Below are 23,889 nucleotides of genomic sequence, written 5' to 3' on the forward strand. Positions count from 1 at the left end.
GCTGTGTGTTGGAGATGGTGAGCTCCCCACCCCGTCAGACATGCATCGGTAGTGACTACTGCCTGTACTTCGGGATCGTAAAAGGGTTTTCCCTGTGCAAGATTCTCTCTTGTCCACCAGTGAAGGCTTTGTACTAGTGTTGGCGAAACAACCACTAGATAGTCCCACTGTCCACTTGCCTGAGACCACTGTTTCGCCACCCATTCCTGCATGGGACGCATGTGCAGGCGCGTGTGGGGGACCAGGTAAATACATGACGCCATCATGCCCAGTAAACGCATTGCTTTGCGTACCGTTATTTGGTGACCGGACTGATATTGCGGAATTTGCAGTAGTATATTCCGAAATCTTTCCTCTGAAGGAAAGATCAACCCCTCTTGAGTATCTAGGATTGCTCCTAGGAACTGTTTGGAGGTGCTTGGCACCAGGCTTGACTTTTTCTCGTTGATTGAGAAGCCTAATTCGTGGAGGAGGTCGATAGTCCTTTGAATGTTTGTCCTGAAAATTACTGGGGTTTCCCCTGTTATGAGCCAGTCGTCCAGATAAGGGTACACCGGGATTGCCTCCCTGCGTAGGTGTGCAGCCGCCACCGCCATTACCTTGGTGAATACCCTTGGTGTCGAAGCTATCCCGAAGGGCAGTACCTTGAATTGGTAGTGCCGACTGTCCACCTTGAAGCGCAAATACCTTCTGTGCGCTGGGAACATGGAAATATGAAAATAGGCATCTTTCATATCCAAGGTTGCCATGTAATCCCCTTTTAGGAGGGGGATTACCTTTTGTAGCGTAGTCATACGAAACTTTTGGGGGTTGACATACTTGTTGGCAGGCCGTAAGTCCAATACTGGGTGCATTGTCAAATCTTTTTTTGGCACAAGGAGGTAAGTTGAATAAATACCCTTGTTTACCTGGTGTCCCGGGACGAGTTCTATCGCGTCCTTTGCTAGCAGAATGGCGATCTCCTCGAGGAGAATCTTCTGATGTTCTAAAGAGTGTACTCTTTGTCGTGGAGGATGGTTCCTGGGACGCTGCAGTAGTTCTATACAGTACCCTGTGGATACTGTTGACAGCACCCATCTGTCGGATGTGATCCCTTCCCAAGCCTGGCTGAAGTTGGAAATGCATCCCCCTACTGGGGTTGCGTGAGAAGGGACCCTGAACGGAGCGTCACTGCTTTGGTGGAGGCGTGCCGCCTCCTATGCTGGGGCTGCCTCTGCCTTTACCACGTCCTCTCCTATTACCCCTGCCGTAACCCTGGGTAGGCTGTTGGCTGTTGTTCCACTGTGTACCCTGCCCCTGGGAATAGTTAGATCGTCTCTGGAAATTTTGGCCACGTGGGTGACGAAAATTACTATTCCATCTCTGGTTAGGGGATTTATTGGTTAACTGGCCAAGGGACTTGAGTGTCTCGTATTAGTCCTTGGCATTCTTCAGTGCGTCCTCGACCGCCTTACCAAACAACAGATCGGCTTCCACCGGTTTGTCCAACAATGATGCCTGGGTTTCTGCCTTAAAACCAGACTGCCGTAACCACGCATGTCTCTTGATAACAGTACCTTCTGCTATTAATCTGCCTGCGTTGTCCGCGGCGTCAAAGGTTGCTTTTAAAATGCAACCAGACACGGCTCTACCCTCTGCGGAAATCCGAGCTAACTGGCCCTTTAAGGGTTCTGGTGCAGAGGCTATGAGTGCCGCGACTTCTTCCCACTGATGGCAGTTGTAGTTGGCCAACAGGGTGGTGGAGTTTGCAATCCTTGCCCGATAGGCGGACGTTGAGGCTACTTTCCTGACGAAACCATATAGTTTTTTGCTCTCCTTGTCTGGAGGAGCTTCGGACGATGACAAGGGTGTTCCAGCCCTCTTATGAGTGTTAGTGACAACTAGGGAGTCTGGCTTCAGATGTCCTCTTATATAGAGAGGGTCAGACTGGGCTGCCCTGAAAAGTTTTTCAACTCTGGGATTGACTGCTCTGGTGAGGTTCGGGTTCACCAGGGACGGGTCTATTCTTCGCTGAATAGACTTAAGGATAGGGATGGTCTGGGCAACAGGCCTCCTTTCTCCCACTAACTCCTCGGCGAAGTCCCTCTCCTCCTGGACACCGTGGGTGTCAATATGGAAATGCTTTGCTGCACGTGCGAGAACCTCGTTCAGGAGGGGTTGGTTATCGACAGGGGAGTTGGTAACCGGGGCTTCCTTTTCTACCGGGGAATCTACTCTGTAGGTTTCAGGGTCTTCCTCTTCCTCTTCTTGGTCCTCCTCGTCCCCATAGTAGCCCGTCGCGGTTTGCTCTTCTACCATGCCAAAATCTTGGTCCTCACCAAAGGAAGTCTCTCCTTGATACAGTGAGTATGGCCGTGAGTATGGTTGTACCTCGAAGGGGTCTGTAGACCTCATCGGTGTCTCAAACCGGGGCTTCTTACTCTGGGGGATAGGATCATTAGAGCCTGAGGGTGTCGCCACTTGTGGATCATATGCAAGGAAATGGTCTGGATTTTTATCGTAAAAGTCTGCCAAAGAAGACATCCTTGACATGACCCTATCTATGTCATCACTGGACCATTTTTTGGAACTGGGAATGACTCTCTCAGAAAGTTTTGGAGATTTATCTTGAGTAGATTTGCTGCTTTTTGAAATATCAGCAGACCTGGTCTTGTCTGCCTGTTTAGGAGGAGTGGAGTGTTTCACAGGTGTGGAAGAGAGCAGAGGCTGCTTCTTTTGCTGTTTTCCCCCCTCCCCGTGAGTGGAAAAGTGTTTTCCCTGTCCCTTTGTGGCTCCGGAGGTTTTCGACGCCTGGCGTCGAGGATCGGGGGTAGAGTCCCTGTCCTTCGAACGTGGGGCCTTGTCTGCGGGCTCCGACTCCTGGAGTGCGGCCTGGGGGTGGAAGTCGTCTTCGTCTTCCGACGATCGAACTTCTGTTAGCCTAGGGAGCGAGTCATGCGGCGATCTCGAACGCCCAGAGGACACCGATTCGGACCGTTCTGTTTGTGCCTCTTTCCGAGCACTCGACGTCGTCGAGTCTCGGTTGGACTTCGTGTGTTTAGTGTGGGTGGTGTGTGAAGCGCATGTGTCGCCGGGGTCTTCCCCATAGCCGCCCTGTCGGACGACCTTCCGAGGTCGGGGACCTGCGCTCGGCTGTCTTTCGACGCCGTAATGCCCTCGCCGTCCGAAAGCACGGCGTTGCTGCCATCACTGAAGGCGCCCTTCCGCTGCCATGGCCGCCTGCCTGGCGTGGTGGGCCCAACGCTTCGTCGAACGGTCCTTAAGTGTGTTAGGTTTAAACCTACTACACGCTCTGCAGTTCGCTTCGGGGTGGTCCCTCGGCAAGCAGAGATTGCACATGGCGTGCCTGTCGACCCAAGGGTATTTGCAATTGCACTTGGGGCAGAATTGAAAACGGGTACCCTCCATACGCACTTTGAGGCAGCGGGCTGTTAGGTGTAGGAAATGTATAAGGTGTACCTATATACCAAGAGTGTAGAGTATGTCCAACCCCCCACTCTCCCTACTTGCAGGGCCGAGGCCAGAGGCCTTCCGAGGCCCAAATCCGTCATGCAGCAGCCGACGGTCGATTTCTTCTCCAGCCGGCGTCGAGTGTCGACGTTGGGATGGGGAAGGGTGTCAATTAATCAATATTTTAGCAAAAATATGGCTAAGGCCAGGGGACTCCGCAAAATGCTTCCGACCAGTATGGCGGAAAAATACAATCTGAGGATCCTAGACGCGTGAGGGATCATGGGTACAGGGGACGTCACACTAGGGATAGTATTACTGGCACGCCCTGTGTCGACGCCCATTTTGGAGTTTCGAAAAAACAAACTGTAATACTCCGCAGCTTCCACTAGATGTCGGCCTATGCACAGCATGTGATCTAAGCAGATTCCACAAGCCTCAGAAATATATATATATTACTCACCTTAATCATATTTCTGATGCTTATATCTGTTTAGATTCAAATGCTATGCATAGGCCGAGATCTAGTGGAAGCTACGTAGTATTACAGTTGTTTTCGTAACTTGAAAAGGGACGTTGACAGGGCGTGCCAGTAATACTATCCCTAGTGTGACGTCCACTGTATTCATGTAACTCATGAACGGCGAGTTCTGGTGTCATGGATTTCGCATGGAATATTCTTAATTTCATTACCAAATTAATGCTACTATTTCTCGCTCGATTGGCCATCCTGTTTGTGAGATAATTATTTTTTTTGTTTTTTGGCATTACATTTTGTGGTGTTCCGCCGCCATCTACAGGTCATTTGTAGAAAGAACTCATTTTGCTGTGTGTGCTTAACTTGTCTTGTGCTTTTTTTCGTTTTCTTATTTAGAAGAGAGCGAGTGTCCTTGATTTGTTTTACAATAAACTCGATAAATCTTAATTTCACCAATTGAACACCAAATTTTAATTTACCTCGAATTTAAATTCTCACATGAATATCATAATTACATGCTTACTCTGATTATTTGCAGTTTGTGTTTAGCAGCGAAAATGGCCACCACTGCTGACAACACTGCAAATAATCAGAGTAAGCATATAAATATGATATTCATGTGAGAATTTAAATCGGAGATAAAAAAAAAATGTGGGGTTCAATTAATTAGTTAAAAAACCTAAGCAGGTATTATGGAATACGTCAAGTCAATGAAAACAAGAACAATAAACTTTAACAATGAATCAATACATATCATCAGCCCAACAAATAAGGTGCCTATCGGCCACTTTTACTCCCTAAAAAAAAGGCAACTGCTCCCCAAAAATAAAAAGAGGGTGTGAAAATACTCCCAACAAAAAATATTAAACCGACACATAGGCGCTTGTGCCCTGCTTTCACCAACACGGCTCTATGGATATGGTTGGATCAGTTGTGTATGTAGTACCACAGGAAGAAAGTACTATAATTGCTGCCCAATTGAAAGAAGTAAACATGTATCTATTAATGTGCATGAATAATTGGGTGCAAAGGAATTATTTCAAAAACATTTCTGTTATCCAGTACACGATTATAAAATACTCCCATTGTGAATTGGACTTCTGTTTTTACTCTCTAAAAAAATCATTTTACTCCCAACTTTAAAAAATAGGGAGTAACATACTCCCACTTCAAATCTTATCTGGAGCACTGGGTGCTGGTCATCCTGCTTTTACCCACATAGCTCCATGGATACGGTTGGGTCCTTAATATACAATAGCTATATAGGAAGATACTACTATTATTGCTGCCTGATTCGCTGAGGTAAAAATACATTGTTTAACGTGCAAAGAAATATTTATTAGGAAAAGAAATCTGTTTTACAGTTAAAACATTTTGACACGCTTATAAAATACTCCCATTGGCAATGTGACTTACATTTGTACTCACTGAAAAAATAATTTTACTCCCAACTTTAAACACTGGGGAGTAAAATACTCCCAATTCAAAATCATATCTGGAGAACTATATATCATACTTATTGTAATGAAGTGAATTGATATGGAATATGATAAAAGCGAGCAATTAGACTCACGGTGGAACAAACAAGACAACTAAAAGAAAAAGTAGGCATGGGGGTAAGCATATGGGGCTGAAGACCAATTATTACTTTTGATTGAAGTAAGTTTCCCATTTGATATAACATCTAGAAAGGATTGCATTAGAGAAAGCATACCTTTTTTCTATTCTGTGAAAAGAACAAATGGAATTCCACCACAATTTGTAGGAGATTTTTTGCAGCTTTCAAATTACAAATGAGACGAAATCCTATATAAATAAAAAACTCAAAATAAGCTTGGTAAAGACTGTGCATTCAAATATGGATTAACTAAAATACCAATAATTAGGTAAGTTATTGGTTCTTGAAAAACAAATATAAGCTGTACACATTTCTATATTTTTTCCAAAAAAAAAAAATGATTTACATTTAAATATAGGGCGTACAAAATCAGTGCATGCGAATTGACATTACCAACAAGTATTAGAGACAGCATTAGAGATTTTAGAAATCCTTACAGGAGTTAAATAGACTCTGTTTAAAATAAAAATAAACTGTGTCAAATTAGCAGTTATTGAAGTTTTGAAGTATTGTTTCCAAATTTTAGCCCATGCGTCTGGGGAGGGTTGAAAATTCCAATCAAGCTCCTAATGTTTAATAGTATCAGAGTTTAAGAAGATTTATATCTTTCGATTAAGAGAGGAATACAACTTGGCTGCCTTTGTTAATGGAGAGTGTATTAAAAGATCAATACATGTACAGGGAATTTCTTGTGGTTTAATAAAGGATTTGTCTAAAACCAAAGGTCTCTCTGCTTCAAAGATGGTACTCTGCTTGTTAATCATTTATTTCATACCTACATTGCTAGATCACTTCCACAATTATGTGCTAGTTTTAATCTTATTGAATCTAACTTTAAATTCTTTTCCACTCTTGTTAACCTTATTATCAACTCTGATTCTATTACATCTGATCAATTTTGATAAAACTAAGATAATACCATTCATCACATATGGTTTGAAATTAAAAGCAACTAATAATCTAAGTTTGCTAGAAGATGTGGAAGCACGTTCTTAGACTACCCAAGGCTCTTCCTATCACCAATTCGTCATGCGCTAGGACTAAAATCATGGGAAATCCAAGATTATGTGGAAACAAACTGCAGCTGTACATGAACATTGTATAGGTCCCCAACAGTTTTGTTTATTGTTTGCTTGTAAGGCGCTTATACAGCAAATACATTCTGTTTCAAAGCACCCACAGGGCAACAGCGAGGGAACATGGGATTGCAGTACAAATAAAATATACAAGACATACAGTGGGGGAAGGCGCAGCCGAATGCACTATGCCTTGTGAGTATTTAGAATGTGCAAGTGCAGAAAGGAAGATGGCAGTGGGGTAGGTGCTGGGTTGTTTGTGCTCGATGGTGAGCCCCAGATGAAGTGCAAGGTATGGTAAATGCTATGGGGCCCGGAGCCGGGTTGGGTGGAAAAATGTGAGTCTCCAGTGCGGAGGGTGTGCCGAGGCAAGAGCTGAGGGCAGACAGAAGCTGGAGAGATTGGGTGTGAGTGGTCAGGTGCCCCATAGGAGGCATAAGGGTCCAAGACACTGTTCACAGCAACTGAGATTAGCAGAGGAGGGAAGAAGGGAAGGAGGAGGAAAAGAGGAAAGTCTTGATGTGTTTTCAAGACACAGAGGAGGGGGGGGCTGTTCCATAGGAGGGATCCAGCTGAGGAAAGCGAACAACCTCCTGCTCTCTGTTTAGTGAAACGCTTTACACACAGTTGGTGCCAGAGGAACGTAGAGGTCTAGAAGGAGAGTATTTTGTAAGAGAGAGATGCAGATAGTGTGTCTCCAGCCCCAGACAGCCTTGTGGAAGATGTAGAAGGATTTGAAATTGATCTGTGCAGCAACCGGGAGCCAGTGGAGACTTTAGGGCAGGAGAGATGCGGTCCCTGGGTTTAAACCAATGATAAGTCTTGCTGCTCTATTCAGAATTCTTAATGAAGGAATTGGAAGGAAAAAAATATAATAAAATAAAAATAAATAAATCGCATGAGGACCATGGAATTCCCTCACTACTGTTATTCATACATATGAAGCTAATATCGAGGAACTAAACTATATTTTGGGAAAATACATCTTAATACCCCAAATTTTGAGAAAGAAAACTACTCCAATAAAAAAAGCAATGGATTAAAAATGAACAAAAGATCCAACTATTCTTCCCAAGTAGACTATCCTTACATAGACCTTAAACTGGGTTTATTACGGAAATATTTATCCCAATGTTCTTGTTCTATTTATAGGAGCCTTCTTCTGAAATTGAGATTCATGTTTATGTTTATTGTGTTTATATAGCGGTTTACATTATAACAAGAATACAATAACAGTAGAAGCAATTAATTTTAAAAAAAAGAGATTAAATTGTTCGCCTAGTTTAGCAAGAGTGGGCCCACTTAGGGGCATCCCTAAAGAGAAGCATTACTGTAGAGGCTGTGAAGCAGAAGACATACCTGAAAAAATAAAGCATCCGATTATTTGCTAGCCAACCTCCCAAAAGAAACGGATTGACATCCTTTCACATCATGTACACAATATCGAGATTTTAAATTCAGATGACTTGTGGGAGTGGCTATTGCAAAGTTATCAGATTTAACCCACGATTAATTTGATAACATTTTGCAAATTATTAATTAATTATTAATTATTAATACGATGACAAGTTAGAGAGTGTCATTTCTCTTTTTCTCTTTAACCATTTAAAAAAAATCTTGAATGAATTGTTGTATACATCTATATTTGTATGCATGTACATGTATTTTGTGTCAGGTTTAATTTTAACCAAAGCATGAATAAATGAATACAATTATTCAGATTTTCCAGTGTGTTTAGCCATGGCCACCCACCAGCATTGAATTAAGGGTCGGTGAGGCAGTTCTTTGAAATGCAATTTAATTTCAAGAGTTGCCAACAAGTTGCATATTATCAGAATTTATTTACACTGATAAAATAAGAGGTCCTAACAACTATCCCATCATAAAAGATGTGAGGGCGTGTACCTGCCTAACTTCACTCAAGATTATTTGCTTTGTTCACCAGATAGTTTTAACACATGTCTCACAAGCGTCATGAAAGTATTCTGTTCTGGGAAGTGCAGCTGTGTGCTTGGAATTGGTGAATGCTGTTTTATGATTCAGGCACCCTAATACGCATCCTAGCCTTGGCTGACTTCACGCCGAGCTCAGCAATTTGGATATGTGAGGGAAGCATTAGAGCCATTCTTCAGTCAAAGCAGTGGAACTGGAATCTGAAGGACCAAGGAGGATCCTGGAGGACATGGGGATAGCTGCTGGAAAAGCCATTGACCAAGACAACTCCCATAAGAAGAGGCTCTCCTTCTTTCAGCCAGGAGCCTATCACAGGCATCTCCCTCCATTGAGCCAGTGGAGACAACTGGTTCTGTGTCCTGTCCTTCATTTGGCATGATGCAGTCTCTCGCAGGACCAGCAAATCTGCTTTAGTCTGAAAGTTGCCTCCCGGGTTTTTTCTGCCTCTGTGAGCTGGTCTTCCATGCCAGTATTGGTCCTTATAACTTTGACCAGACTGATATTGGCGATATCTCAATGAGATTTGAGTGACCCCCGGTAGGGAGATGGTGTTCTAAATGTGTTTCTCAGTAGGGCCTGTTTTCTCCACCCAATCTAATGCATCTTGCTCTTTCCTTGCTTTCTCCAGCATTTCATCCCACTCCTTCCCAAAAAGGTATTCTCCAAGAGGCCTGCTAATAAGTGCAGCATGCGTCTGTGGCTTAAAACCAGTGACTGATGATCCAAGAATATTGTGTAAAAACAGCTGCATCAGCATATTGCTGACCAGCGGATTCTGACCAGTCTAAGTCCCCTTGGTAAACTGCATTTGATCGTAGTTGTTCTACCTTTAACATAGGTTTGTCCTTTTGCTAAATATCCTTCAGGCATCTCTTGGAGAAGCGCATGCATTAAGTCCCATTGGGAACGGTCATAACTGGCCAATTAGTGGCGTCACATTTGAAAAGTGGGTTTTAAATGCAGCCGAAATTGTCATTTGTTTGGCCATGTGAAACATGTGTTTGCATTCCCCGTCAGTGGGTGAATCTGCGGTGGATGTTGGCATCCCAAAACACTACCTAGTTTTAGTGACCACTAAGGAATCTCAGATTATTTGGCCTAGGACTGCTAACCGGTCATTGAGTGAGAGCTTATACTTTTTCTCCATCATTACATTGACCAGGTTGCCAGTGCTCCCATAATTAAGCATTAAGCACCCGTTCCAAGTGCTGAAATGTGTGTTAACGGCCCCAGGACTTTAACACCCATTCCAGCTCATTGGAATGGGTGCTTAACGCTATTAATACCTGTCCCATGAGCTGGGACGGGGGCCAGCTGGAAAGTATTCCGTGAAAGGGTCCCATCACGGTGTCCTGTTCACAGAAAGAAAATACTATACAAACATGGCAGCCATGGAATAGGAAGGCGGAGTTCCGTGTAGAGACCCTCTTCAGTTTCCATGGCAGCTAAACAGAGCAGTGACAGAATCTGCAGGAGCTGAGACAGCAGCACTTGCCACCGCAGCGATTGGGTGTGTGGGGAAAAAATACTGTTGGGTCGGTGGCTGGAAGATGGCGGGCGAGGGAACCGGCCATCAGGCGGCTTGGAACGCAGGCTTAGATTAGCAATTTCAGCCCCTGTTCCGTGCCTCCCGATTGGCTGGCTCCCCCATCAATGGTGCTAATATCCTTTAGTGGTGGTGTTTTTTCTAACATGTCCTGGATAGTTCCTTATTTGGGGGTCTTGCTAAATATTAAATTAAAGCATCCAACTGCCCTTTTGAGGGGATCCCATATGTACATTGATCGTATGTGGGGGAAGACTGATGCAAGTGATTCTCAGGTGACAATGGTGTAATGTCGATGATCCTCATTAGCTTCTTTGTGAAGCCGTTTATCAAAAATGAAAGATGGCATGTCCTCTGTTGTGGGTGGGGGGCACAAATCTATTCTTGTTTTTTAGCAGGTGGTTCACCTATATACTATTAAATTACTTCCTTCATTTTCTGTTCCAATTCTCACATTATAGGTTAAAATTTGCAATTATTTGCTGGGATGTTTCCACCTGCCGAGGGGCTGTTCTTGTGTCTTGGATATCAGAAATACCCATTTGTTCAACTTCCCAAAAGCATTCTTCTTCATCTTCCTCAAATCCTTCTAGTGTTCCCCTTGTATTTGTCTTAGTGTCTGTGACTGTTGTGATTTGAGGGTTCTGGACATACTTCTCTGCTACAGTGTATGTACAATCAGTTGATTCTAGTGCAGACCCAGTTAAATCCGCCTGTTCTTTAGTAGACATCTGTTTATTTTATAGGCATTTGTGTTTCTGTGCCTCTACTCAGGGCTCGAAGTTGATTATTTTATTTTCCATGATGTTACGGTCCTGGAACAATGTATGACGATTATGTTACGGTGGCTTTGTTAATTTATGTATTTACATTTTTATATTTTATTTTTTAATGTGGTTTCTGTTATCCCATGTATTTATCCATTGAAATCCACATGCATGTATATGTCATATGTCACCATTCAAATGTATGTATTTTCGGATATTGTGATGCCAATATTTTCTTGGGTTCATTGGTTGATTGATTGTATTGTTTGTGTATGGAATCCAGATTTTTTGCCTGGAGAAATACTGCAGAAGGTCGAAACGTGTGTCAGCAAATCACTCTGGCTAATGAAACGTATCTGAATACAAGATACATTGGACATTCATTTGCGTGTTTCTGTCTTTGTTGGATCACAATTTGTCATTTTATCAGCAGTTTTCTTGAAATATGGGGAGTCTAGCAGCGCAACATACTTGGTGGCGCTTAACCTTTCATGGTTATTTCATAGGCATCAATGTGTTGGTTCCCCAACTTGGGGTTGAAGTTGTGTGTGTTTAAAGTTTTCAATTCGAACCGTTTACAAGCTGCACACAGGTCCTCGTCTTGAAGCTAGCAGTGGTTACATATTCTATGGGTATTGACCCAGGAGAACTGGGACGTGCATTCCACGTACACTTTAAATAGAGTTTTGCATATTTAATGGTTGCACTGGGGTATAAGCAAAAACAAAGAGGTGATGGCTGGAAGGTTTAGAATGAATCTTAACCTCTGGCATTGCTCTGGGCAATCCTCCAGACCATCGTTCTTCGCCTGCCAAGCCATTACAGAAGGGGAAAGACCATATGCAAATCAGGCTTGGTCCCACCCCAAAAGTGCCTCCAGGTATTCCTGGTATGTTTTTGTCAGATCTGATACGCTCCAACAGGGGCTCTAATAAGATATACAAAACTGTGGAAAAAGGGCAGCCTTGCCTCGTACCTTTGAGTAAAGGAAAAAAAGATGAGCATATACCATTAATAAGGACAGAAGATTTGGGGCAAGAGTAGAGAAGTTTAACCAGGGATATGAATTTTTTCACCACAACCGTGCCAATGGAGAGATTGAAACATGAAATTCCAATTGACACGGTCAAAGGCTTTTTCTGCATCAAGTGCAATGGATGCATAGCCTTGCCTGTCTTTGGAGACAACATGAGTACCTTCAAGAAATGATTCAATGTTTTCAGACGAGATTTGGGTTCCAGGGTTGTATAGCTTTTCATAAAATGTTTTGAAACAATTCAATATGTCGTCTGGATGATTATATGAGGTGCCAGAAGTGTCCTTTATGTGTGATATATAGAACTTTTCTTTCTTAGACTTTAGGTAAGAGGCAAGGGACTTGTCAACCTTATTGGATATTTGGTATATCTTAGTTTTATATTTTAAAATAGTTCCAGCAGCCAGATCAGCGAGTTCCTTGTCAATTTGGAAACGTAGGGCCATGACACGATGAAGAGGTATTGTATTCGATTTTTGATAATATTGTTGCTCAGCGGACGACAGCTGAGAGTATAAGTCGTCAAGGTGTTTTTTTTTTTATGCAGTTTTTTCTTTCTCCCCAACTAAGCCATAATATGGCCTCTAAGTGCAGCTTTGAACGCATCCCAATAGTTAGCTGTGGAGGTGTCGCCATCAAGGTTTTCATTGTAAAACTGTTGTAAGAATGATTGAACAGATTCAATAAACTGTTGGTCTTGCAGTAAATTACTGTTTAGCAAACCCTATTCTCGCTGGAAACTTATGTCATCAAAATCAAAAGAGGTGCTAACAGGGGCGTGATCAGAGATTATAATGTTGGAAATTGTGGAATCAACGATAGTGCCTGTAAGAGTTTTGCAGGAGAAGATGTAGTCTAGGCGAGAGGAGATGAGTGGAATGTATAGTCCGGTTGTGTAGGACAGGAGAGCCTCCAAGTGTCAATTAGACCAGTTTCGGCCAGGCAACTTAGAAAGGATTTGTGGGATTTAGAGGAATTAAATAGACAGCTGGATTTTAAATCTAGAAACGGGTCAAGGACCTGATTAACATCCCCGCATACAATGAGATTGGTAAAGCTATTCTTGAGAATCATTTCCCTAATCGATTAGCAGAAACCAGGGTCGGGTAGGGTAGGTCCATAGATGTTCAAGATGGAGAGATGCATGGAATCAATCAGGAGCTTAACCCAGACCCAATACTCTTCTGCATCCACATTTTGATCCAAAACTTTATATGGTAGATTTTTGCTAAGTAATATGGCTACTCCAATTTTCTTGGCTACTGCAGGGCTCATGATCACCTCCTTGACCCACAGGGACTTGAGCTTCATGGCTTCTTTGCTAGAAAGGTGGTTACATGCTGAAGAAGGTTTCAATTTATTGAGATGAGATAGGACTTAACATCATTTAATGGGGTTGTTACAACCTTTAATATTCCAAGTAGCACATACTTTTGATTAATTAATGCTAAAGATATAATATAGATCCATAGTGAGCAGAAAACCAAAATAGATCTTACAGGGAGATGTTTCAAAAAAGCACCAGATTTCAACAGTGTCAAAATACAAAAATAATCCCATAGGGTAAAAGACAAAAGGGAAACGCATGAGGAATCAGGGAGAGGAGAGGGGGGTCTGATCAGGGAATATTTAAAATGGGGTAGGAAACACAGAAAAAGTCTAATAGTTAAAAAATACAAGGACCATAGCATTGTAGAAAGGTAGATCAGACAGGAAGAGGGAGAAATAAAGGATGAAAAATGAGGCAGGAGATACCTGCAGGGCCATCAAAAGGAAAATAAAAGGCACAAAGGGAAAGAGGGGCGCTAACCCAGCATCCGTCCCACCAATAATTATGATAAGAGGGTATTAATGGCATTACATGAGAATTTGCAGACAAGCAAGAGAGAAAGGACACTTTGTACCAGAGGATATTGAAGGATTCACAGAAGGAGAGGTGTCCATAGTTTGTTTTGATAGTACTTATAAAGGCTCTTCAATCAAACATGACGGAACTACCATCATGTGTGATCTTAAAAGAGCATGGGTGATACAGACCATATCGGATGTTGAGCTGTTTCAGTACAGGGTGAAATGATTATCCGCGCGTAGAGCAGTACTTTTTCGCGACATCCTGTGAAATGTACAGCTTGGAACCCCACCAGGTAAGAGACTTCTTTTCCTTAGATGTAGAGAGGATGAATTGGAGTTGAGTGTATTCCAGCAACTCGAGTATGAGTGTTCTAGGAGTAGGGTTGGATGATCCAGAAGATTTGGTTTGCCCAATGCGGTGAGCCCGTTGTATGTTAAAAGGCATATCTATGGGCAAGTGAAGGACGGCTGAGAGTAATTTTTGCAAGAAAGTAATGGGGTTTGTTCCTTCACAACCATCAGGCAGACCGGATATTCGGACATTATTACGTCGGTTACGGTTTTCTAAATCTTCATTATGTTTCTGAAGGTCTTTGATGGATTTCTCAAGCTACACTACTCTGGGGGAATCATCTTCTACTAAACCCACTCTTCTCTCCACTTCCTCCATTCTATTTTCAAAGCCCACCCACCTATCATCTAATTGTTGTAGCTTTTGATTTGTGGTCTCAAAGAAAGGTTTCAAAGCTCTGATTTCATTTAGTATGGCTTTGATGGCTGGTTCAGAAATGCCAAGTGGAGGTGGAGAGTCACTCTTGGGCCTTTTAAGGTTGGTTGAGGAGGTATTTGTATCTTTTGTGACTGGTTTATTTTTTTGGATATTTTTATTGGTCGCCATTTTTGCTGAGTAATGTTCATCGTAGAGATACTAACACAGGGGTGCAAATGCTTGAAGGGCCAAACAAAATGTGTAAAGAAGAATCCCAAAGGCCAATGTTCGGTATGATGGTAGACAGCTTAGGCCCCTGCAGAGGAGGTTAGTTCTTGAGGTTGCATAGGTTAATGCTTTAAATATTTTTAAAAAACTGGGTGGTATGCAGCAGTAATATAGTACCCTAAGGAGCAGACAGTAGATGCATATGGGTAAAATAAAACTGTCACTTGATCGGTAATAAAGAAGCGCAACTCTGCAGTACTCCGGTAACTGCATTAACTATCTTGTTGATTTGCTAAAAATCAGCAGGAAGCCACTTGAAGTAAACCTGCTTTAGTAATTGCCGACATAAGTTGAAGCGCAAGTTATATCTTTATACCCTCCTTCCAAAGTACATCCAGTTAAATACAATGCAGAACTGGCAACTGTATATAGCGATGTTTGACTGTGCACACTTTATCCAGAAATGGTAATGAAATGCATGTGTTAGCTCACATTATTTATAATATGAAAGGTTAGAAAACAGTCAAGATACATATCTGAAAAATAAGCTTTCTGGTAAAGTAGCGCACCAAGGACTTATTAGTTGCTGTTTTATGAGCATAATACTGCCACTTCAGGCACAAAAAAAGGTTGAGGGAGCGTTGTTAATGAGTAAAATTATTTTCTGTGCCTTGTGCAGTTTGCAGAGTCCACCTGTGATTGCGCTCATCAGGAGCCGCCGCCGCCTGGGCCGAAAGCCGGCACGTCACGGAAAGAGTGACACCGAGCGTCTCCTCACGAAGAACGGTCGCAGCGAGAAGCAGCTGACGGTGAAAAGCACCGAAACGCAGACCAGGCTCCAACCATGGCAGAATGGCATCAGGAGAAGTTACGACGAACACACTTAATGCCTTACAAATACTAAGGTGGGACGGAGCAGCTGAACCAAGCGGCCATCTTCCTCAGCACCTGGCCACGCCTCCTGATATGACATTTATAACGCGCCTATATACAAGTGTTTCAAGTAAGGGTGTACCGAACTTTGGTTTTGAGTAAGTATTCGGCCGAATTCTGGCTGACAAAAAAAGCTATTCGGCTCCGGCCGAAGAGTTCCTTGCTATTCGGCTCCTGTCGAATACTTTGACATTCTCATTTGAATACAATGCAACATGAACTCGGAAAGGCAAATATAGACTCCAGTTTGCAAAACTGAATAGAATTAGACCAGACAAATTGCTATCACACAGCTGAAAAATATCTTATATTCTAATCTGCTCTTTAGGGCATGTTTTGTTACAGATTCTTAGACAAAAAAGGTGCTCATCTTTTATACTTAGCCTGCAACAATACAGGAACATCTTTTCTTTTGGCAAATGTTTACATGCAATGTGCACTTTGTTCAGTTGAAAAAAACAAACTGAAAGAAACATGCACAGATACTTTCAGTTCATGTCATGTCACTTCCCACTGCGTACATCATAGTCCCCCCACGCCCCTTTTCTTTCTTTAAGGGCTTGAGTCCTGAGTTTAACATTATCTGATATTTTATCAGGAATTATATGTTGCATATGTTTGTGTATTGGTGAGAAAGAGTGGCAGGGATAAGTGAAAAGTGAGCAGCATTTGTTTGGGTGGGGTGGATAGTTGTGAGATGGAGTTCGCGCATTTCAGATTTCCTCTGGACTTGTGTCCTGCATGAACCGTTTTATACATTTCTATGTGAACGGCAAAAGTTTCAAAACTTGACTGCATCGACTTTGCAACTGGATAGAGAATGCAATGCATCTGATTTACAAAGGCAGTCCTTTTGCATTTGTGAAGCCTCCTACTTTAACTGGCACTGAATATGGAACAATCTTCTGTACATTTGGTCCCTTCATTTTGGTTAAATCTGCTTTATTTCTAGCTTTTATACTTTAATTAAAGATGCTACATTAATTACAATGAAGAGAAATAAAAGTATAGAAAGCATTGAAAATGATGTTTTGTTTTTTTAATAAGTGTGTTTTTGGGAGTTTGGAACATGATTTATTAAATAAAGCAACTATTCGGCTTCGGCCGAATGCTAAATATGCTATTTGGTACAGCCCTAGTTTCAAGGCACGACGAGGCAAGGGAGGGGGAACAGAGGGAGGAAGAGAGAGACAACGATTCTATTAGGCCAGGTGTCATTCAGATCGCGCAAGTGCGGGGGAAGGGGAAAAGTGCAAGGGGAAGGGACAGTGCAGTACATGGGATAATAGAATAAATAAACAATAAGTAAAAGTACGCCCAGCTGGTGGTAAGTGCAGACATCAGGTATCAAGTGCTGGTAGTGGGACTGTAGGGATACAGAAAACAGTCCCCAAGTGCGGGGGTTTGCCAGGAGGGAGTGGAGGTGTGCGACTGGCAGGGGAGGGGACCTGAGGTCAAAGGGTGGCCAGGTAACCAGTGCAGTTATATATAGATATAACACAGGGCAGATAGAACTTAAAAAATATATTCTACCAGTCTTACCACCCCCGGTGCCCAGGACTGTAGCAGACATGCACATGGGGGTCTGCTATAGGTGTGTGCATGTTATATTGTGTCACAACTTCCCATTTTTGAAAAATCGCAAAATCGGCAATCTCCCAAAATCGCTTATACTGATAGCACAGGGCCGGACCACATTCCACCCCTTTGCAGGCGGAATGGGTGGGATTGGACACATTTCAGTATCACCAGTACACCCCAGACTGGTTTGCCAACCTTGGGCCAAAATGTCAGCCCACCAACTGTTATGGGGCTGGAGCAAACCATAAACATACAAACACACTTTCACAAATATATATTTGCTAGTGGTACCACCCGGCGTTGCACGGGTATGTAGCTGACATGTACGTGGGGGTCTGCTATAGCCTTGTGTATGTTTTCTTGTGTCATCATTTCCTATTTTTGAAAAATCACAAAATCGGCAATCTCCCGAAAATCGCCCATACTGATAGCACACGTCGAGACCCTGCCCTGTGCAAGGCGAAAGGGCGGGGTTGGTCAGTTTTCACTATCGCCAGTACACCCCAGACTGGTATTCCAACCTCAGACCAAAACATCAGCCCACCAACGGTTACGGGGCGGTAGCCAATGCCTATACTGATAATGCAGGGCGAATGGGCAGGGTTGGTCAGGTTGCACTATCGCCAGTACACCCCAGAATGGTATGCCAAACTCATCAGCCCACCAACCCTTGTGGGGCTGGAGCCAACAATCACAAAATCATCAATCTCCCGAAATCGCCCATACTGATAGCACAGGGCCAAACCCCGCCCATAATTCAGCCCACCAACTGTTATGGGGCTGGAGCCTACCCTGAACATACAAACATAAACTCCCAAAAATATATCTATAATGGTATTGTAACACAAAGTCAAGAATAAATGACTGACAATATAATATTGTACTGACCAATCCATGAACTTGACAGTCTAAATTTGAGCCTAAATTATGTATCCAGACGGTTTCTCAAACCGAGAGGTTATGCTGCAATTGTAATATCACAACAGACTTACACTGTCTTCTTCAGTACAAGCCACTTCATATTGATTTTATTATGTTGCTTATCCATAAAATGTAAAACAAGTTATGTATCCTATCGATGTTCATTAATTCTGTAGTGAACAAGGAGCTATTCTTCCCAACATAGCATTCATCACATGGACATATGACATTTAAATCGCAAATGCATGGGAGTCCAGGATTTGTTGGCGTATTCAAACTTCTCAACCTTTATAGTTAACACACATATGCAAACATACACATGCCAATCACTATGGCATGCTGTGTGTAATATAAGTGGGAAGTGACTGTTTATGGCTCGCTAGTAGCAGAAGACCTGCAATAGCAAACGTTTCCTATAGAATACATTGGGCCACTTGGAATAGCATATATGTATTGTTCTCTGTGACACCACAAAGAGGTATGCCCTATTGCCATGTGAATGTGAATGAGGAGGGATGACTGGACTGTGGTGAGGCAGAGGGATGAATGGGCTGTTGTGAGAGGCATACCTCTATGCAGGGTTCGAAATTGAGGGGAGCGATTTAGCTCCTGTATGTACCCTAGAGTCTGGTTAGCTTGACACCAACAGCTACCAGGGGCTACATTAGGCTGCACAGGCCATCTGATGCTGAACAAACACACCTATGTGAGACAACATTATATTTTTGCAACTTATGTGGAAGTTCGATTTACAGAACGCTATGTATCAACTCCTCGTCCGGTCGTAGAAGCTCCTAGTTACTGGTTAATGCTGTATACCCATGAACTACTTCTAACTCCTGCTTATCCGATCTTAATTTTGATCCCGTTCTACGTGGTGCTACAGAGAATATTTTATATATAGACACACACACGTACGTCACAAATTTAAGTTGCAAGCTACTAGCCAGCCATAAAAATGTCACTTGCCACCTCAATTCTATACATACATGCAGCACACCATTTCTTACAAACAAGAGTCAAATATCACTACCCAATGGCTAGCAGCGATTGCATATTTTGCACCCTATGCACACATATACAGACTGTACTCAGTTGCCTATACATGATATAGAATAGTTACCTTACAGTGGTTCTTATTATATAAATACTTGGTCTCCTTCCTGAGCGATCGAAGCCTTACTGCAGACGTCCGTTTACCAGGGATAGTTTGTCTTTTGTGGAAGCCCTACATGTCCACTAAAGGTTGATGCAGTGTTTGTTTACAAACTCATGCCAACAATGCACAGCCATAGCTTCCGATATGGCACATTGATGACTTGCCATCATTTGCAGAGCCAAATTTCAGAGGCATTCATTATACACCTTCCACTCCCAACAATAACATACACCACACACCAGACCAATCCAAGACCACAATAGGGCAAGTCTTGGCCCAACACAGCTCTGCTCTTCCTCATCTCTGAACATCTACTAGAGGCAGCAGACCAACTAGAAGGGGACACAATGTCCTCAGAGATGCGTGGCAGCACCCACCTTGAGATCATGTGTACACAACAAAAGTCACTACTGTATGGTATGGTCATCACTGAGTTTGAAGTGACCACATGATGCTCTCCTCCCGAGCCCTAGCATCACATGATTTTTAAAATCTCCCTAAACGTGTCTGTGGCACAGTCATCAAAATAAATGGTTTCTCAATGTTTATTATTCAGGTTATCAGGATGTCGATGCTTGCATTTTAATTGTCACTTTTGCATTGCGCTTCCCTGTGATTCGTGTATATCGTAGAGCACAATGCCCTTCATATTTCCAAGCACTGATGAGGGTTTCCAGTGGCGTTCAGCAAAGTAAAAAGACTACAACAGGCTAAGTGCAACACAGACTGGCTATGGGCAAAACAAGTAGTTTTAATAAAAATGTGCATTGCAGCAGTAACCCTCCTATACACCCTGAACAATTTGGAGATAGTGAGCAAGACCAAGGGGCATGTTGTTCCCAAGATAATGTTACAGGCTAGTTCTGGCTAAACCTGCAGCAGCTTTCCAAATCATTTCAGCTGCAGAAGGCCTCAGTCATAGACGACTGCTTAGTTACATCTCAATACATAGCTATACTCTGGACACACAACACAGAATGTAGAAGCGCAGCACAAACAGGATTCAATAACTGATTGTTTTGAATAATAATAATTTTTGTTTGTGTTTGATTCCATTACAGAGTAACAAAATCTTTACAAAATAGATGTGATAAATATTCCTTACGATATAATTCATGCAGACATTTTTTAAAATCATCTTTCAATAAAAAGTAGAAAATTACATGATTAAAACATTGCATATATAGTTAATCAGGCTTGAGCATTGGCATAGTTATCTAATTCCTTTTCTATTACTTTACAGAATCTTGTTGAAGCATATATTAAGGGTTTATAGTTGCCCTGCATCATTCTATCCCAAAGAAATACTAAACAATCAGTATAGTTAATATTTACAAACTCCATCAGTAAAAAAGTTCTTTGATGCTTAAAATAGGGACAATATAAAATCAGATGCTTTAAGGTTTCGGTAGCTTCAGTGCACATGGGGAATCTACAATTCTTTTTTCCAGCATACATATTATAACCAACTGATTTCAGATTCCAATGTGCTGCTGTGCGACTTCCTTCTCTGCACATGGCTTCTTCGCCTTATGGTTTCATGTTAGGTCTTAACCATTTAAGTATACCTGTTTTGCAAAATACTGTGATGCACTATAATAACCATGTACAATAAAGCAGTTTATTTCAAAATACTGTTTGATGGTGAGAAGGGATACAACACTTGGTTTTATTCAACAAGGATAGTTTTATTCAACAAGGATATTTCACTCCAGGGGTTCAAATATCTTAAATCCCAGTTCTGGCGGCGAGTCCTGTATCAGTTCCAAGCTCATGTTCTTGAGGATGGTTTCAGATGTGCCTTTATCTCACGTGATGGCCAACTCAGCCTTTTATTTCAATGTTTTGCATTACTGCCTATAAAACAAATTAATGTACATTACCATGGGAGGTGGAAACAAGTATTCGGTACACCCTTGAAAGGGACGGAACCACAGAATGCAAAGTACCAAGACATCTACTGCTTTTCCTTTGATGCTTAGGTCATTAGGAAATTCTGTGTACCAAAATCTTAATGTCAATTGATACCATTTATCGGCTCGATTTAATAATAAAATATCAGATTTGTACTTAGAACTTCAGGTCGTATTCCTCCCACTCCAGTGCTTTAATAGCAACTGTTACCTGGTCGAGTGATGGCAAGAATGTGACGGGCGGTAAGTGATGGGAGGTGCATTTACACAGGCCTGTACATAAGTGTTTCTAGGCACGATAAGACAAGGAGGGGGAAACAAAGGGAGGACAAAGTAACAATCTTACTGGGCATTGTGCCATTCAGATCGCGCAATTGTGGAGAAGAGGGAAGAAACAAGTTACTTACCTGTAACTGTTGTTCTCCAGCATGGGTCTAGCATGGATTCACAGGCTCATGAATATTCCCCGTCAGCAGGCCGGGAATCCTCAGTAAAGAAAAAATCAATATCAGTTTAGTTTCTGATCTGTCTATTTTAGTAGTAACCAAAGCCTGATCTCTGGGTCATACTGCCCCCAGCCAATGACTGCCCTCTACCTAAGCCCCTCCCCTGGCAGCCATCCTCAGATTTGGTAGCACGTAAAGTGGCAGTATGACCAAGTGAAGAGCCGCAGAGGGGAAGGAGGGAGGGTTCGCATGTGAATCCATGCCAGACCCATGCTGGAGAACAACAGTTACAGGTAAGTAACTTGTTCCTTCTCCAGCATGGGGTCTGGCATGGATTCACATGCTCATGAATATAAGAATACATAGCAGTATACACATGCACAACCACGGGAGGTGGCAACAGGCTCAACATTAAGCAATACAACAACTCAACATTAAGCATCTCTTACCTCCTCACCAGGCTCACCTTAAGCGAACAGGTTGCGCAGCACCGCTTGGCCGACCCTGGAATCCTCCCTGGAGTCCCGATGGATGCAGTAGAATCTCGTGAAGGTGTGCGTCGACCTCCACGTAGCAGCCCTGCAGATGTCCAGCAGGGGCACACCAGACAGGAACACCGTGGTAGCAGCGATCGCTCTGGTCGAATGGGCTCTCGGACGGCCAGGCAGCAGTCGGTTTGCCAACCAGTGACAGTGCATGATGCAGCCGGAGAGCCATCTGGAAATGGAAGCCTTCGATAGAGCCTTTCCTTGATTCACAGGCCCAAAGTTCACAAACAGCTGCAACGTCTTCCGAAAACTCTTTGTGCGGTCCACGAAGAACTTCAGCGCTCCAGCCACATCCAGCGAGTGCAAAGTCCTCTCGGCCGGAGACAAAGGCGATGGGAAGAAAACTGGCAACACCAAGGGCTCGTTGAGGTGGAAGTCCGACGGCACCTTGGGCATAAAGGAGGGGTGCGTCCTCAGCACCACCCTCGTGTCGTGAAAAATCAAGTATGGAGGCTTGCAAGATAGGCCTGGATTCTCCCACTCGTCGTGCGGAGGTGATGGCCACAAGAAATGCTGTCTTCCACGACAGAAACTTCAACGGTGCCGAGTGCATAGGCTCGAATGGGGCCCCCCATGAGCCTGGTCAGCACCACGTTGAGCTCCCACGCCGGGGCAGGGGCCTTCACCGGCGGGAACGATCGGAATCGTCACTTCATAAATTTCTTCACCAGGCGATGAGACCACAAGGACGCCCGTCCTGTAGTTCTGGGGTATCGGGAAATGGCAGCCAGATGTATTTTGAAGGAGGCGTGACAGTAGGTACGGCAATACTTGAGGGGCCGTAATCTGCAGAGGGTTAATCTTCTGTGCACGGCACCAGACAGAGAACCTCTTCCACGTATGTCCATAACATTTGAGAGTTGAGGACGCCCTGGCTTTTGCAAGAACCTCTCTGCAGTCAGCCGGGATATCGTATCCTCCAAACTCTAGTGCTGCAGGAGCCAAGCCTGCAAGTTCATCGACTCCGGGTCGTGATGGAGAATGGTGCCTCCTTCTCTGGAGGGAAGATCCGCGTCCGTCGCCAGCTTGATAGGTGGGGACGCTGACAAGTCCAGAAGGTCCGGGAACCAGATCTGTCTCGGCCACACCAGTGCGACGAGGATCATCCTGCACCTGGACCTCTTGAGCTGGTTGATGAGACGGAGCGGCAACGGAGGGAACGCGTACAGGAACAGGCCGTCCCAAGGGAACGAGAAAGCATCGCCCATGCTCCTCGGCTGGGCGAACCTGCTGGCGAACCTCTGGCACTTGGAGTTCGTCGCCGTCGCGAACAGGTCTATCTGGGGTTTGCCCCACCGTAGAAAGAGCCGATCCACCTGGTCCTGGCGTAGTTCCCACTCGTGGCACGAGCGCAGCTCCCTGCTGAGTGAGTTGGCGATGGTGTTTTTTATTCCTGCCAGGTGGAAGGGAACCAGAAACATCCCCTGGGCGACGGCCCAGTGTCACAGATCTTGGGACTCCTTGGATAGGGCTGGGGATCTGGTGCCTCCCTGCTTCCGGATGAAGAACATCGTGGTGGTGTTGTCGGTGAAGATCCTCACCACTTTGTCCTCGAGGGATGGAAGAAACTATTTGAGCGCCCAGAACACGACTCGTAGCTCCAGGATGTTGATGTGAAGAGACCTCTCCTCCGGAAGCCAGAGGCCTCTTGCGTGGAGATCTCCGGTGTGGGCCCC

At 43.6% G+C, this 23,889-nt stretch overlaps 1 protein-coding gene across 5 annotated transcripts in view; it reads right to left on the reverse strand.

Moving 5' to 3' along the window:
• AMACR (alpha-methylacyl-CoA racemase) overlaps positions 1 to 23,889 on the reverse strand; it is an 809,944-nt gene that overhangs the window by 610,374 nt on the left and 175,681 nt on the right. Inside the window, exon 2 of one of the 5 annotated variants that reach the window (XM_069627094.1) lies at positions 5,643 to 5,734. The exons of the other annotated variants lie outside the window; for them this stretch is intronic. The gene's annotated coding sequence lies outside the window, so the exon portion shown is untranslated. The remainder of the gene's footprint in view (positions 1 to 5,642; positions 5,735 to 23,889) is intronic. 5 annotated transcript variants of the gene reach the window in all.

Source organism: Ambystoma mexicanum, chromosome 6p, assembly GCF_040938575.1.
Source record: "Ambystoma mexicanum isolate Mex_15411 chromosome 6p, UKY_AmexF1_1, whole genome shotgun sequence".
In the NCBI taxonomy this organism is placed as follows: domain Eukaryota; kingdom Metazoa; phylum Chordata; class Amphibia; order Caudata; family Ambystomatidae; genus Ambystoma; species Ambystoma mexicanum.